Below are 18,552 nucleotides of genomic sequence, written 5' to 3' on the forward strand. Positions count from 1 at the left end.
TCTTTCTGATGCAGCAGACAGAAGACTTGATACTTAGATGAAAAGCTACTCAGACAAGCACAACCTGTGTTTCTTGCTACTACACAGTACCCCAAACAGTGCAGTAAAAGGGGCACTCAAAACCGCATGTTCTTTCAGAATCATAAAAGTTTTATTTGACTTAAGAACACTTTACAATTTACTTCCATTAATTTGCCACAGTCTTTATATGCACATTTTCTGAGGAACAAGATCCTACTGAGCATGTGCACAAGTTTACAGGGTATAGGTATACTAGTCTGCCATTGGCTGATGTCTGTCACATGATTACAAGGGGCCGGAAAATGAGAGAAAAAAAAAATCCAAAAAAAAATCTACTGCTTATTTGAAATTCAGACTAGGTGTTAAATCATTGTCTTTTCATTATGCAATTCTAGTGCATTGAGTGGTCCTTTAACAATATGTGCTTTATTCAGTGCGGTAAAAACAAAGAATGTCAGCCTTCCGTACAAGTGCTGCAAGCTAGAACAGAAAAAGACAAAGTATCCCCAAGACACACTTAATAGAATTATAAAATTTAGAGACCCAAAAACGTATTATACTCTACAGTCCAGGAAAAATACTAAGACTCTTAACATTTATTACAATAATTAAAATGTAAGTTAAAACTAAATGGGGTCTCCATTGAATGAGTAAATCATGTATCTAACAATCAATATAAGCTGAGGCCAGTACAAAATAGGGTAACTATCCACTAGTGCCTGTACAGTGAAAATGGTTAATCCCCAAAGGGCCAAATAGAAATGGGACACAATCTAGTCTCTCATTGTACAAATGCACTAATACTTGCAAAAAGGACTGGGTGATCCCCGTACTTCGCCTCCCTACAAAAAGTCTAATAAATCCATAGACTATAAGCACAATCAATTCTAAAGAAGGGTAATACAGACCAAGCACTAAATTGCCATGCTCTGTCTGAATCACAAAAGAAACAAATTTGGGTTTCATGGCACTGCATTACTGTTAAATTGGGACGCCTGTTAACGGGACAGTGTACATTAGTATTTTCTCCCTTTTAATGTGCTCTAATTATCCATTTTACCTACTGGAGTGTGTTAAGTTGTTTACAAATAGTTGCTTCACCTTATTTCTCATTTGAAAATAGCAGATGTTTGCCTATGGATTCCCTACATATATTGAAACATTTCTGAACTTAAAAAGGGAGTATGAAACCCAGAATGTTCTTTTGTGATTCAGACAATTCTAATAAAGTTTCCCAATTACTTCTAATGATTAAATTTGCTTCCTATGGTATTCTTTGTTGAAGAGATACATGGCAGGAAATAGTGCTGCCATCTAGTGGTTCTTAAAAATGTATCACATTATTGCAAAACTGCAGTCATATAGCGCTCCTACCTTACCTCCCTGCTTTTCAACAAAAGATACCAATGGAACAAAAACTTTGATACTAGAAGTAAAATTAGGGAACTTGTTTAAAATGGCATGCTCTTAATCATGAAAGATGTTTTGGGAGGGGTTGTTTCATATCGCCTTTAAAAAGGGGACATGAAACCCCAAAAAATGTATTTCATGATTTAGTAGAACATACAATAATAAACAGCTTTAACAACTTTCCAGTTTACTTATATTATTAAATTTGCTTCATTCTCGTGGTATCATTTGTTGAAGGAGCACCAATGCACTATTGGTTTCTAACTGAACACATGGGTGAGCCAATGACAATCAGTATATATATGCAGCCACCAATCAGCAGCTAGAACCTAGGTTATTTGCTGCTCCTGAGCTTACCTAGATAAACCTTTCAGCAATGGATAAAAAGAGAAGGAAGCCAATTAAATAATAGAAGGAAATTAGAAAATTGCTTAAAATTGTATCTATGTTCTGCCTAAAATGAATGTCTAATTATGGCATTACTGGCCTTTAAGTTCTAAGAGCACAGAGTCTCTCTAGGGGGGTGCTAGATCGTAAAGACTGACATATCTATCAATGTGGGTTTGGAGAAAATACTGCGTAAAGATCACTGAATATACAAGGCAATAATTAAAAAAAAAAAAAAAAAAAAAAAAAAAAGATAAAATAAAAAACACACAAATATTCAAACAAAATATTGAATATTTCAAAAACAAAAATCACAAAGAAAAATCAAGAGAAGGTAGACTTAAAGCAGATTAGAAATGAGAGTATCTGGATGATATGTACATGTAGTAAATACTAGAAAAGTATTTAGATTCTTGTCCGTTTTGCCTCCTTCTTTGGGTTCCTTCAGGGATGCACAATCCAGCTGCAGCTCCTCTCCTTACTTCACAAAAGAGTAATGAGAATCCTAGATGAACAAAGCAGAGGGCGCTTCATGTGCATATAAGTAGCCAAATGAGCACTTGTAAATTCACCATACAGGGTTACTCACAATATGCGGCAGCACTCTGTTGTGCTGGTAGGGCGCGTTCTGGAGACTCAGTGCTCCAGCTCACAGCACAAAGGTGATCACTCCCTCCAAGGGTCAATAAAGGCAGATACAACATAGAGGGGGTAAATAGTATATTTTTAGGCTCAGTGCTATTTTTTCAAAGGGATCCTTTACTATACATCGTTATTTTTGGTGGCGATGCTGGTTGGAATATATCATTAGCATCGCCACCCATTGGGATGTATTGTTAAAACGCCTCTTGGAGATGCTGCCTTTAAATAATGATGTCAGCAGCTTGGAATATTTTGTTGCTCGCTCGATATCGCTGGAACTTTTGATCATCAGGGCCTTAATATTGGACTTTGAGTCAAAGAATATAAGAACGACTTTGGTGTAAATAATTTGACAATAAAATAATAAAGTATTCTCTCCCTACAAGATCAACCCATTGTAAAACGTTGTGGTTTCATTTACCAGAGACAGCCATTTCATATGCAAACATATACCCAAAAGAACAATTTTCTATACTCTAAACTATTGCAGCTGGTATACCAAGTAAGTGGAACACATTATTATATTTTATTTGGAAGCACCACATATTCGGGCAGCGCTTTCCATGGGGTACAATTAATGTAAATAAAACAAATGATGTCAAACTTGTAAGAGACAAGATTTTTTTTTTTTTTTACAAACACATACAGGAGGAATTGAGGGCCCTATTCCATGGGAATTTACAATCTAGAAGGATTAAGGAATCATTAAAGGGACACTGTACCCAATTTTTTTCTTTTGTGATTCAGATAGAGCATTGCAATTTTTAAGCAACTTTCTAATTTACTTCTATTAATTTTTCTTTGTTCTCTGATATCTTTATTTGAAAAAGAAGGCATCTAAGCTGAGGAGCCAGCAAATTTGGTGGTTCAGAACCATGGACAGCAATTGTTTATTGGGTGCTGCCGCAATCAGCAAGGACAACCCAGGTTGTTCACCAAAAATGGGCCGGCATCTAAACTTAAATTCTTGCTTTTCAAATAAACATACCAAGAGAATGAAGGAAAATTTGATAATAGGAGTACATTAGAAAGTTGCTTCAAATTGCATGCTCTATCTGAATCACAAAATAAAAAATTTGGTACAGTGTCCCTTTAAGGAGAAACCATTTTTTTTAAATTTAGCTGACCAAAACACACACACACAAAACTTGGGTTTCTCACTGAAATGATTTTTGGATATAGATTGGAATTGCAGACAGTCAATCCAACAGTCGCAAATACTGCTGCCAGGTCTGAAATGACATCGCAGTATAGCAAGGTTCCTAATCTTGCTGAAACTATCAGGAATCTGTGCCGAAGTACTGATACAGCACATCTTGCTGAAGATGCAAAAAAAATCCTCAAACAGCGCCACATCACAGTTCCCCTCCAAACTTGACTGTAGGAACAATGCAGTCAACAGAACAGCCGATTTCCAATAAAATGTCATGCCCAAACAAGACCATCTTCTAATTTCTGATACATTACAGTGATAAAATGACATTCTCCAATTCGTTTAAACATGACATTTTTTTCTAGTGACGCTGCAAAGCTATGCGTTTAATCCCAGCAAAGACCCAGCTGTGTGACTTTGTGGTCCCGAGCGGCACTTTAGTAACCGTAAAAAAAAAAAAAAGGAAAATTGTATATCTATAAAAACTTGCATACATAATCACAAAGGTTAGACACTGGACGTATGGCACTGAAAGGATGGCGGGCCTGTGCACAGCTATTTAAGCATGGTAACAAGTATGCAGTTCCCAATTGACTATTCTGGTGCAAAGAGCTGTTCCAGAGGTTCCTGCAGTGTTGCCAGACAGATTTGTGGCAGAGGGATGTGCATTCATTTCCCAGTAAGCTTTTGTTTGGGCAAGATCACTCTCTGTATGGCCTCATAGTGGAACGATCTGCTCTCCATCAGTGAGAAACACTTGCAACAGTGGATTTCGGAAATCCAAGAAGAACGTCAATGTTATGAACTGACTGCTTACTAAGGGGGCATCTGACCACCTTATTTCAGCTACAAGTGGCATAGTCCCTTCCAATGCAGTTCAAAAGGTAGCCACATTATATCCTTTATATACACACAACATCTAACAAACCCCACAAGCAAGGATCTATTAATGCAATTCAATTTGAATATTGTGCATGTCGTCCTGTTATACATACATGTAAACCCAAATTGATTTCTGGCTCTTACATTTTCCATATACTATTATCTCATTTTCCTTCCATCTCTTGTTATCCTTTGATGAAGAGCATACATAAGCAGCAACACACTTACTGGAGCTAGCTGCTGATATATAACTCTGTGTCATTGGCTCACACAATGTGTCCTGCTAGCTCCCAGTAGTGCATTGCTGCTCATTCAGCAGCAGAAACCAAGACAAAGAAGCACATTGATAGAAGAAGCCAATTTAAAAATTAGTTTAAAATGGTATGCTCTATCTGAATTGTAAAAAAAAAATAAAAAAAAAATTGGGGGTATCATGTCCTTTTTTAAAAAAAAAAAAAAAAAAAAAAAAAAATGGTACATGAAACCCCAAACTTTTCTAATTTGTATGTGTGTGTATACATAAATACACAGTATAATATATATATAAATTGGAGTACTATTTCTCTTTAAGCCATGGTTCAGGCACTGTTGCTAAATGGCTGCTGGCATTCTGTAAGGCTATTTTGGTGAATATACACCAGCATTATATGGCAATAATGTTTGTAATATTGTTATAACTAAGAGTTCTCAAGACAAAGACACGTGTGAGCCGAAGTATGATCTCATGGAAAGGAGCCTAACAAAAGGATATCAAGAGAAAGAAGTTTAATAACAGTTTACATTTGATGAAAGTATATTTTAAAATTGTCCATGCCCCTATAAGGACAATTTAAAATTAGTGTAGGACAACCTTTTTCAAAACAGATACTCATTAAATATAACCCTTACAATAAGCTTAAAAGGAACATAAAACCCAAAACTTTTATTTCATGAGTCAGAGCTGTGATTTTACTCTACTTTCCAGTTTTACTTGTGTTATCTAATGTGCTTCATTCTCTTGACATCCTTAGTTGAAAACCATACCTAGGTAGGCTCAGGGGCAGCAATGCATTAATGGGAGATCGCTGCTGATTGATTGGGAACCACTGCTCTAGAGAATATAAAAGTCTTTAAAGTGGAAGTAAATGTTCACACAAATAATGTAATGGATTCCTCATTTAACACTCTATTCTATGCAGTTGCTAACTTTTTTTTTTTTTTATTCATTATTTTTTATGTATTTACTATTTTTAGACGTACCGTCATTATGTTCCTCCCCCCCCACCCCACAGATTTTCTGGTCTAGCTATATTTCAATGAGTGGTCCCACCTGCTCTTACGTGTTTATCCGTGCGCGCTCCCGTGCAGCTACATCCATTGCGCATGCTTTAAAAATGGTAAACTAAAATTCTGATTGATCCGATGTAACTATTTGCGATCATGTTTGCCTGTTGTGGATAATGCGCATGTGTAGCTGAAGTTGGGGGCGTTAAGTGAGGATATTCAGACGCCACTGGGGGACCAATAAGAATAGTAAAAATCAAAATTCATAATTTTTAAATAATATAAAATTTGGAATCTGGGCATAGAGACGGCGAAATAAATATTTAGATTGAAAGGTACCATTGTAAGCTTATTCGATCATATAAAAAAAAAATCATGAACTAAATTCTAGTTATTTTTATATGTAGTTTGCGTTGCGGTATAGAGGTGCTTCATTCTTTACTTTCACTTTAAGGTCCACTCTAGGGCCCAACTGTCGATCTGCATTTTAAAGTATCAAAAGGTGCAATTTCATCACACAATTGATGCTGATACATTCTCTATGAAATGATGAGCAACAATGTATTAAAATTATATGTAAAACAGCTGAATCTAGATATCAAATACAAAAACGAAAAAAAATTCTCCTTTCCTACTGATTTTACATTCAATATAGATAAATGTAATGTTATAAAAATGAAAGAAGAATGTACCACAATCTGTAAATTAACAGTGAGATAATATGATTCTACTTATATCAAAATGTAGATAACTGTAAACCTACAGAACAAGAGTGGCCTTTGTAGTCAACATCTCAGACTATGTTACGTTACAATTAGGAGACAGTAAAATAAAATGTAGCAGCTATGCCTAAGAGCCAAACAATGTATTTGTATATAGATATATGAAGAATAACCCAAAAAGTTTGGAGCTAGGGGTAAAATTCTAGAGGCTCTCTGTATATATTAATAATATCTCCAAACATACACAGTATTGATTGAGAGCAATTGGCAAGTTTACACATAAAAGCTACACTGATATAGTGACAGAATGGTAAGTCCATAAATACTGTATGTGGATAAAGAATAAAGCAACATAGCTAAGGGCTTGTGACCATATTACACCTTGTTATGCATTAGGCTTTGCTTACTGTAATCAAAAAAGATATATAAGCTCTTACATTTCAAACCATAGTATGTTTTTCATGGTAAAAAATACAAGATATATAAAGAATATTTGCAAACAATAAGAAAGGATTCTTTAAAAGTAGCATTCCTCAAGACACTTAAGTTGTGCTATTAGTCTTGTCTATTTATTGTGCACCCTGTGTATAAGAAAATTACAAAAAGATTGCCATGGAAATGTAGAATATATATATATATATATTTATTAATTACACATACACACATTTACAGTACAGATTTTTAATGAACTTGCTAGTTAACCCATAGTATACTACTAGCTAATACACATGTGTGTGTGTGTGTGTAGTGTGTGTATATGAGCTAGTAGTATACTATGGGTTAACTAGCAAGTTCATTAAAAATCTGTAGTGTGTTGTGTATATATATATATAGTATATATATATATATATATATATATATATATATATATATATACACATATACACACAAATACTATTCCCAGTATATGTAGAACACTGGACTTTGTGTTTTTCTACTGCTTTAAACACCACTGGAATTCAAAATGGTAGAGTTTATATTTAAATGATATCAGATAACAGGTATACAGTATCTATATAGTCTATCACTGAAAGAGCAAAGGGAGGCTCTTTAACGCACACCGGATATAGTTCGGCGAGCGGTTCGAGCAATTCTATCAGGGACTACTGAGAGTGGAACAAAAGGCTGAGGGCCGCACTCCTGCGCTCTTACGTACCGCTGATGTGGTCGGCGCTAGCTGACAATCTCCCCAGCCGGCTGCTCTGACACATCCTCGGTGCGGCGCTGAGAAGACCTCACGACCTGGTCTCTTACTGCAGCGGAATCCGACTTCCTGAACCTCCCTCTGGCTATAGTGTGTGTAACTTGGCACTCCAATCCGCCCCGTCCACTGATCCGCGCTGTCTACAACCAACTACTCCGCAGACATTATGCAGCGCAGCATCTCACTGACCGACCGCGACGGAAAATAATGAAGGGGAACAGACAGGTGAGACTGACAGCCAGACTCCACCAATCACAACAAAAGCACTGCCTCTTCCACTAATCAGAACGCAAGCAGGCTAATACAGCATGGCTCAATTTGCTCAGAACAGCCAATAGAATCATTGTTGGCTGCCAACCACGTACAGCAAGGGCGGAGACAGGACCAAGTTTGGTGGAGATTGTGAGCAGTAACCCGGTAGCACTAAGAGCTGTCAATCTGCATTAAAGGAATGTCACTCACTGAAGCCACTGATTTATTGTCACCGTTAAACATTTAGCATATTTAGTCATAACAAAGTTTCGCATTTCGTGTGCTTTGTTTATTTAAAAAAATAAACATAAAAAATAGCAAAGCTTTCTTTTTAGGACTAAGTTGAAACGGTGAACAAAGTAATGGTAACCTCAAAATTCAATTAGTTCTGACTTGAATCCATAATGCTTTCATTTACATAAACGTTTGCAACAAAGAGACAAAAAGATGCAATGGTAAAATGCTCTAATGTCCCTGTGATCACTTTACTACCGCATTGTTGCATACATCTATGTATTTAAAGGGACAGTATACACTATATTTTTCTTTGCATGAATGTTTTGTAGATGATCTATTTATATAGCCTATACAGCTTTTTTTTATTTTTTAAAAAATGTATTTTTTAAAAAATGTATTGCTTATTTTTAAATAACATTGTGCTGATTTTCAGACTCCCAAACAACCCCAAAGTTTTTAAAGGATACTGATGTCTACCTACTCCAGCTTGTTCCTGTTTGTGTAAACTTTGTAAAGAGTCTTTTCATTTGCAGGGGAGGGGGGGGGAAGTCTGCTCCTTTTGCTATAAAACCACTTTCAGTTGGTGTTCCAGCTTCCTTTTCAACAGAGCTAAACTGGGAGCTTCTAGGTAAGTTTTTAAACGGTTTTATACTGGATTTTTAGATCAGTATCTGTGCATATTATTCTTTATTTTAGTGTCTATTACATGTAGTTTGTATACTGTCCCTTTAACTCCTGCAAATGGGTTAACACATAGTTAAAGTCTGCTGAGGATCAAAAGTGCACTTCCTCTTCTGAATGGAACAAGGACTGCTGCTATGCACATACGCTGCTCCTGATTGGCTTACTGGCTGTTTCCAGACAGTTGGAGCCATACATATGGTGCACCAGTGGTGAAACAGTATGATGCCTAGAAACAGGTGGACAAATGGTTTGGCTGAGTAGGTAGTTAGTGCATTTGGAGAAAGATACGATTGAAGGGCCATTATTGTTAGTGCATGTCATTTTCTGACTACCAACCCTGCAGTACTTTGTTTTTAACTCCTGCAAATGGGCTAAACACACAGTAGAAGTGCTGCTCAAGACACGCAGATCTGGTCCCGAGAGTAACACAACTCAGATGTGCAACTAGCGCTGCTGATTGGATCAGAAGTGGGTTCCATTCAGTAGTAGCAGTGCACCGCACGTCCAGAGCGTCACTTCTACTAAGTGTTTGATCCTATTGCAGGCGTTAAACACATAGTACTGCAGGGTCGATAGTCTTTAAAGGGACACTGAACCCAATTTTTTTCTTTCGTGATTCAGATAGAACATGCAATTTTAAGCAACTTTCTAATTTACTCCTATTATCAATTTTTCTTCGTTTTCTTGCTATCTTTGCTTGAAAAAGAAGGCATCTAAGCTTAAATTCTTGCATTTAAAATAAAGATACCAAGAGAATAAAGAACATTTGATAATAGGAGTAAATTAGAAAGTTGCTTAAAATGTCATGCTCTATCTGAATCATGAAAGAAAAAAATTGGGTACAGTGTCCCTTTAAATTACATGCTCTAACGGATTAGAGCATGTCATTTTTCGACTATTATGGCCCTTTAAATGTGAGGGATTTTAAGCATGGGCTTCTGCAGAAACTTTTCAAGTTGATAGACAAAAACTAACAATAATAAAGTTAATATACAAATTCTGCTACACATATTTTTGGATATAAAGATATTTATTAACAAATTAGAGCATGTAATTTTTTCGATTATTATGGTCCTTTAAAACCATCCAAAAGTGGTCAAATGTATATTTAATGTGAGTTCTATAGCAGCCTTGCACAACTGGGTGCTAGTGAGCCAATGGCAAGATGCATATGTGTGTAGCCACCAATCATCAGCCATCTCTCTGTAGTTTATTACTGTTTCTTAGATTACCTAGGCATGCTTTTCAACAAATTATACCAAGAGAACACATGTACAAATCCCCAAATCTGCAAATTTTGAAATCCAGATTATTTTTTTCCAGAAATTCAGAATTTTGCATTAATATTTTTTAAAAAAAATAATTAAAAATTACCATTTTCCCCATAGAGGAGTCACAATCTTCTGTACCTGCGTCTTTGGTTTTGTTTTTGTGTTCTAAAATTCAAATGTTTGTCTATATTTATTTAAAACAACAACTATTACCTTTCTAATAACAGTACTGTCTTATCTTTTTGAGGGTACTATCAGGGGTGGAACTACAGGGGGTGCAGAGGTCGAAACTGTGACTGGGCCCCCGAGGGTGGGGGCCCAGCTTCAAAAAAAAAAAAAAAAATATATATATTTTTTTTTTCTTCCAATAACAAACGTTGACCTGCCACTGCCTGCACTGATATCATGTGAGTGTGATGTGATGCTTCACTAGTGTCTCTGTCCCTGACTACAGGAGTTAGTGTTTCTGTTTTACCCATTGGTGTTTATGTGTGTGTGTGTATGTGACTGTGTGTGTATTTATGCATGTTTGTGTGTGTGTGTGTATGTATGTGACTGTGTGTGTATTTATGCATGTATGTATGTGGGACTGTGTGTGCATGTATGTATGTATGTGACTGTGTGTATGTATGTATGTGACTGTGTGTATGTATGTATGTGACTGTGTGTATGTATGTATGTGACTGTGTGTGTATTTATGCATGTGTGTATGTATGTGACTGTGTGTGTATGTATGTATGTATGTATGTGACTGTGTGTGTATTTATGCATGTATGTGTGTGTGTGTGTATGTTTGTGGAACCAGCAAATTACAGACCTTGTTCTAAAGCATGGGGTGGGGCGGGGGGTAAACAGTGTCACTATACAGTACCACTATATACAGTACGGAGGGCTGGACCATGTCACAGACTACTGTGGTCACTTTATAAAGTACCGGGGCGGGTAGGGTCAGGTCAGCCATCTCACCAGCAGATTACAGATTGTGTCACTAACTCACAATATACAGTACTGGTGGGTTAAACAGTGTCACTATATACAGTAATAGGGGGTCAGACCATTTCACAGTCTGTGGGCACAGGGTACCTCCTTTTGCAGACATGTAATCTGATTGACTTTTTTTTTCTGTGTTAAATGTAAAAAAAAAAAAAAGATATTTATCAAATTCACATTTTTTTGTGGGGGTGGGGTGGACAGCCCTTCTTAGATTTTTGCACCTGGGCCCCGTGGTTTCTAGTTACGCCTCTGGGTACTATGTATAGAAAAATATTAAAAGTAATCTAAAACTAGCGCTGCAGAATCTGTTGGCGCTCTACAAATAACCAATAATACATGTTCAAGTTTTATTATTACAAGTAAATGTTGCCTAAATTAAATAAATTATTGTTGTTTACACTTGGTCTCAAGCTGTCTCATTCCAAGTTGTACCATTTTACAGATGCAAATATACAAATATTTAATCCAAACATTTTCCGTTCCCAAGCAGTTTGGATAAATGGTTTTGTACCTGCAATAGAAGTTGATTGAAAAGTCTCTTAAATTGCATGTTGTGTCTGAACTATGAATGTTTATTTTTTACTTTCATGTCTGTCTAGTAATTTAATATAAAAAGGGGTTGGTTACAAAGTAAATGTTATATATACAGTCAGGGGCGTATTAAGGCCTAGGCACACAAGGGCCTAGGGCAGCAGATTTGGGGGGGCGGCACTTTTTTTTTATATTGCCCCCGGCCGCTGCTGCACTTTAACAAACGGCGCGCTTTTGTGTAAGTATTAGTAAGGGATTTCCAGTCGGAGTTGAGCACGCACAGTGCACACCACAAATACACTCGAATAACTGCGTATAGCATTCATTTCCCTTTCACCTCTGGCTAGTCTACTAGCGTAACTCAGAGATAGGAACGTATGCGGAACCACAGTGCTGCTGCCCCCATCACACCCGAGGAGATTTCACAGATGCTGCCTCTAGGTGATGACGGGGCTGTGCCGGAGTAAACATCGCTGCAGACATCACTTTACTGTTTAGACCTATCATGAAGATGCGGAATAAGGTGCTAGGGGTGTCACTGTCTGAGTCGAGCGACGTGCTTAGGAGAAGCCGCCCGCAGGGAAAGGTTAATGGCAGAGCCTGTGAGGTGGTGAGTGAAGGGCAAAGATTGTTGATATGGTTATCAAGACAACCTGTGTGCTAGAGGGAGCCCTGTTTGTGCTGCACATTTATTACATTTGAGTTCTGACTGATTTTGATTTTAAATGCTATTAGGTGTGAGTTAGCAAAGGCACATTATATATATATATATATATATATATACACAGTATAGAATAGATGAAACTTGCACTGACTGGATTTTTAGAATAGATGTGAGCGGTAGATCTAAACTAACGGATAGACCTAGAAGTGGATGGGCGCAGCATGCCCGATGCACACGGTGCAACCGTGCCCATGATCAGAGTGCTATATGCCCGGCCAGAGAGAAAAGATGCAGAAAGTGTAACAGAATGGGCCGTTTTGAAGTGGTGTGTAAAACTGAATACATTAAGGAGATGCAGGTGGATAGTGACCAAGAGGGTCAGGAAGTGTCTTTTGCGGGGTCTGTTGTGGAATGGCCAAGCTCAGAGGAAGATTGGAAGGTTACTTTTACTGTAATGGGAGCCAAAGTTGATTTTAAGATTGACACAGGAGCAGATATCACTGTAATGTCTTTTGCTGCATTTATGAAACTGCCTCGACAGCCCCAGCTGGCGAAGGTTACTACAAATGTCCATAGTCCCGGTGGCCGCATTGATTCTGCAGGGAAATTTCTTGCCAGCTGTGATTACAAGCAAAGGAAATTCATTATGTGGGTGCATGTGATTCGAGGTCAGTGTGTTAGCAATTTATTGAGCAAAAAAGCAGCCTGTGACTTCGGCCTCGTGGCCAGAGTGAATGAGATCTCCGAAGATATGTTTGGTGAATTGGGCCTACTGAATTGCAAGCCAGTCCGTATAGCACTTAAAAGTGACGCAGTCCCATACAGTATTTCTACTCCCGTAGAATTCCGTTCTCGCTCATGCCTCAAGTGGAGAAGGAGCTTATGCGCATGAAGTCTATGGGGGTTATTGAAGAGGTTGTTGAAGCAACTGATTGGTGTGCCCTCATTGTTCCTGTTGCAAAGAAAAACGGAAAGGTGCGCATCTGTGTGGACTTGAAAAGGTTGAATGAGGCAATGAAGAGAGAGAGATTTGTGCTGCCGACAGAAGATATAGCTCCAAAGTTGGCTGTGGCGAAGTTCTTTTCTACATTGGACGCTTCTAGCGGCTTTTGGCAGATCCCCCTAGATCCAAAGTGCCGCAAACTGACTAATTTTATCACACTGGTAGGTCGGTTTTGCTTCTGCAGACTCCCCTTTGGGATATCCTCTGCTCCTGAAATCTTTCAAAGGGAAATGAGTTCTCTCCTGAGTGACCACGTGGGCACGGCAGTCGTCATGGACGACATTCTAGTGTATGGGTCTACAGTGGAGGAGCATGATCAGAGTTTAAGTTGTGTGCTGCAGGCTATCAAAGAGTCTGGGCTGAAGTTTAATAAAGAAAAATGTCATTTTAGGAAAACTAAATTATGTTAGTTTGGGCATATTATCAATGGGGATGGCATCAAACCAGACCCCGAGAAAATTTGTGCTATTGAACAGATGTAAAGCCCCCCCCCCCCCCCCCCCCCCCCCCCACCCCCCCCCACCCCCCCCCACTTCTGATGTACATGAGCTGAGACAGATATTGGGCCTTGTAAATTATGTGGGCAAGTTTCTTCCAGATTTATCAACAGTTCTACACCCTATCACAAAGTTGTTAAAGAAAGACGTTTCCTGGGTCTGGGGACCTTCACAAGAAAAATCTTTTATGCAGGCCAAGTCCCTGCTGGGGTCTGCCCCAGTGCTGGGGTTCTATGACCCTTCCAAAAAGACTGTGGTTAGTGCTGATGCAAGCAGTTATGGGTTGGGGGCTGTTCTCCTGCAGTTAAATGAAAATAAACTACAGCCCGTCGCCTGACGGCTGCTGAGTCAAAATACGCTCAAATTGAGAAAGAGTGCCTGGCTGCAGTTTGGGCCTGTTAGCGTTTTCAGCGTTATCTAGTGGGTTTAGAGAAATTTAGTCTGGAGACCGCTAGTCCCTCTAATCAACTCTTATGATATCGACAAAACACCCTTAAGATGCCAGAGACTTTTAATGAGACTACTCAGATTCAATGTTCAGGCAGTGCATGTGCCGGGGAAAAAACTGGTTGTGGAAGATACACTATCCAGGCTCCCGCTGGCTGCTGCTGAAGAATCCTCAACTGAATCTGATGTGAAAGTGTATGTTGATTCGGTTCTGGCCTCAAAGTCCATTTCTTCAAGGAAACTGGAAGAAATAAAGAAAGAGACATATTTGGACACAGATCTGCAAGAGGTTATAAAGTACATAAAAGAGGGCTGGCCCGAGAGCCGGGCAGCCTGGATGTCTTTAAGTTCTTACCAGTCAGAGAGGTCACAGCTCACAGAGCTGGAGGGGTTGGTGCTGTTCCAAGACCGCATCGTTATTCCTGTCAGCATGAGGAAGAAGATGTTAAACAGGATTCACAATGGCCACTTAGGCATTACAAAGTGCAGAGAAAGGGCAGCTACAGCTGTGTGGTGGCCTGGGATCTGCTCTGACATTGCAAATCACGTGTCTAAATGTGCCTTTTGCCGGGAACGCCTGCCTACTCAGAGAAGGGAGCCCTTGATTTCTACTCAGCTGCCTGCGGGGCTGTGGCAGAAAATAGCTGCTGATTTGTGTGAACTGCACGGGAAAAAGTTCCTTGTTGTGATCGACTACTATTCCAGGTAATTGGAAATTGCACCTTTGAATGATATCACAAGTCAAGCCGTTATCATTCGTCTGAAGAGCTTGTTCGCCCGGTGGGGCATTCTGATGGAGCTGATGAGTGAAAATGGCATGCAGTTTGCTTCTACAGAGTTCAGTGCTTTCAGCAGGGAATATGACTTTGTACATTCCACGTCAAGTCCACATTACCCGCAGGCCAACGGAATGGCTGGAAGGGCAGTTCAAACAACAAAGTTCATTTTAAAGCAATCTGAGCCGTACCTAGCCCTCTTGTCATACAGGGCGACGCCCATTCAAGCCACCGGGTTTAGCCCGGCACAGCTGATGCTAGGACGCCAGATTTGCACTACTTTACCCTCAGTGGGTGTCTTCAAGCCGACTGGCTCTGTTTCTCGGGACGAAGTCCTTAGGAGGAATGAAGAAGCCAAAAAGGGCTATTGTTTCTTCTACGACAGGAGACATTCTGTCAGGCCCTTACAGGAACTAAATGCGGGGCAAAGTGTCAGAATTAAACTGGATGATGAGAAGAAATGGAAGACGCCTGCTACGGTAATTGGACGCTCTCCAGAACCAAGGTCTTATGCAGTCCTTACTGATGGAGGGACGGTTACACGCCGTAACCTAAGACATCTGCAGCCTGTACCTGAGAGTCTGGAACTGGATGCCTCAGTACCACTGCCGGTGGGATCCCCTGTTCTAAGAGAGGTGCCTTCCCCTCAGCAAGATCATAGCGGGGATATGTCTTTGCCTCCAGCGGACTCTTATTCACCTTCTTCTGTATCAGAGGATAGTTCATGCAAAGTTACATCAAGCGGAAGAGTGGTGAAACTTCGGCCCGATATAGGGACTGACTTTAGCTAGAACAGTGACCGGAAGTATAGGCAGAATAATCCCATGGTCACTGTGGACTAGGGTAGTCTACCCCGATGTCCAAGTCAGGATGTAATTAATGTTGTTTATTTTTCTGTAACCAATTTGCTATATACTGTTCAAAAATGTTGTATGCTCTTTGTATACCCTGTTATTTGTTATATTTAAATGTATGCTTCGCCCTTTGAAAAGGGGGAAGATGTGATGAGAGCAGGAAGTGATGTCACTAGTTTGGGGGCGGGGCTTAGGTCTGGTAGTCTATGTCGCAGTTAGTGAAAGCAACCTGACTAGATGTATGTTTCTTTGCTCTGTAATAAAATAGAGTTGTACCATAATTGCTGTGTCCTGCATATGTCCTGCATCTCATGACATATATATCCATAGCAAATTATTTAGTGTTCATCAGGGAGTTTATAAGTTCACTTACCTCAGGTTTTGCTTGAATCACCCTTATACCATCTCTCAACTGTGCCTTTAATTTGGCTGGGTAAATATATAAGCTTTATATCCTGCCTCATTGAAATTATTACAAATTGGGATCATATCCTTCGTAAGTTTATCAAGTTCAGCAGATAAATCTTTTTGTGGACATTTATATCTTTACGGTAAACTTTGATAATAGCCGTTTTGGATTTAAAATTCAAGTATTTTACTACTACTGGTCTTGGCATTGAGGAATTTACTTAGAAGTTTCTTACAGGACCAGCTCTGTGTACTCTTTCAACCTCAAAAGGGCCTTGTTCTTTACTAAGATTAAGTATGATAGATGATATTTCTACTGTATTAAAGAAGTGAGATCTTGCTCAGTAGTATCCTTACAATTAAAGGGACAGTCAAGTCCAAAAAAAACTTTTATGTTTCAAATAGGGCATGTAATTTTAAACAACTTTTCAATTTACTTTTATCACCAATTTTGCTTTGTTCTCTTGGTATTCTTAGTTGAATGCTAATTTCTTAGACCTTGAAGGCTGCCTCTAATCTATATTTGAAAACAACAAAAATTCTGGTGTTGACTGTCCCTTTAATAAAAACTCCTGGTCAACTTGAAGGAGTGTTATATATGATGATTTCCAGTAGTTGTAACTTATAGCTAGGGGTCAAGTGTGGGAACTCATCAAGACTTCCACCTCCTCACAATTAATATTGTTTTATACACACACGCACTGTATTTATATGTATATAATCTATAAACTTTGGTTAATGAAAGCAAAGTAAATCAAATGAAAGGTTGAATGTTTGCATTTGGGCCTGAAACTCGGTCACATATTCTCACCCACTTAAAGGAACATGAATCCCAAAATGTTTATTTCATGATTCAGCTATACAATTTTAAACAACTTTCCAATTTACTTCTATTATTTAATTTGCTTCCTTCCCTTGTTATCGTTTGCTGAAAGGTTTGTCTAGGCAAGCTCATGAGCAGCAGAGAACCTAGGTCCTAGCTGTTGATTGGTAGCTGCATATATGTCTCGATTGTGATTGGCTCACCCATGAGTTAAGTTAGAAACCATTAGTGCATTGATGCTCCTTCAACAAATGATACCAAGAGAATGAAACAGATTATATAATAGAAGTAAATTACAAAGTTGTTTAAAATGGTATTCTCTATGGGAATCATGAAAGAAAAAATGTGGATTTCATGTCCCTTTTATGGCGCAATAGTCCCATTTCTGCTATGAGGAGTTAAATAACCCCAGAGCAAGTCACACAGAAATGTATGCACCATGTGTTCCACACAGGGTTGATCACACAGCAGGGCCAACTGACAGGCTTGTATTTAGTGTATTGTAGGAAATGTTAATGCCCATTACTAAAAGATCTCACTATCCCTCTAACCAAACTATGCTGTAGCTCCCACGAACAGCAGCAGTGTTTACTAAAGCATTTCTGTTCTTTTTCCTGGGGGAACTTAGTTCCACCTACGAAAATAGTGCAGGAATTTTGTTCCCATGCGTTCCCGCTCGACTTGATCCCAACTTATAGAGTAGTTTCTGCTCTCTTAATAATGTTAAAGAGTTGCTTTATATAATGCTTTCCAGCAAATGGAGATGGTAACATATGTTCTGCTTTCAGCATTACAGTTCTCTCTTTTCAGCTAGCTATAAGTCTTTATTGAGACTAACAAACAAGAGAGTGTTCCTTATAATTCCTCAGAGCATAGTAACCTCTTTATCTTTCCCTTGTTCCACCTTTATTCTCTTTCTTCTAGATGGGGATTAGGACTGTAACCAAAGTCATGAATTAAGTTATTAACGGATGTTCCTAGATCTTGCATATATTCAAGACATAAAAAAGGCTTTAGTCTCAATAAAATTTATGAGTAAAAAAAAAACAAAACCCTTCTGCTGCAGTATTAGAATCCAGTTTATGCACCTTGTCATTAAGGCACTAGTCGCACCACAGGATAGATGCCGGTGATACACTTAGCTCCTAATCCACCACTTTCTCCATTACAGTGCAATGGGACCTGCCAACTGCCTCAAGCCACTATCCAGACCATCAGTGGATCCGCTCTTAGCTACGTGATCAAGTTCCGAGGCTCTTTGGATGTTCTGCAGTGTGATATATATATATATATATATATATACACTTAATTGTTAAGCCTGCCTGTGGAAGGTATAAAAACATACCAGTCAGCAAGCATCTTCATATGCTCTGAAATCAGCACCAAGGGTGTGTTGAAAAAGTGTTGTTCTCTGTTTTAAAAAATAAA

At 38.8% G+C, this 18,552-nt stretch overlaps 1 protein-coding gene across 3 annotated transcripts in view; it reads right to left on the reverse strand.

Moving 5' to 3' along the window:
- Positions 1–7,896, reverse strand: part of SOCS5 (suppressor of cytokine signaling 5) — a 41,026-nt gene extending 33,130 nt beyond the window's left edge. For 2 of the 3 annotated variants that reach the window (XM_053712250.1, XM_053712248.1), the window contains exon 1: positions 7,637–7,896. The gene's annotated coding sequence lies outside the window, so the exon portion shown is untranslated. The remainder of the gene's footprint in view (positions 1–7,636) is intronic. The other variant, XM_053712249.1, reaches the window with a different exon arrangement.
- Positions 7,897–18,552: the final 10,656 nt, after the last annotated feature.

The sequence above is a fragment of the Bombina bombina genome, chromosome 4 (genome assembly GCF_027579735.1).
Source record: "Bombina bombina isolate aBomBom1 chromosome 4, aBomBom1.pri, whole genome shotgun sequence".
NCBI classification, from domain to species: domain Eukaryota; kingdom Metazoa; phylum Chordata; class Amphibia; order Anura; family Bombinatoridae; genus Bombina; species Bombina bombina.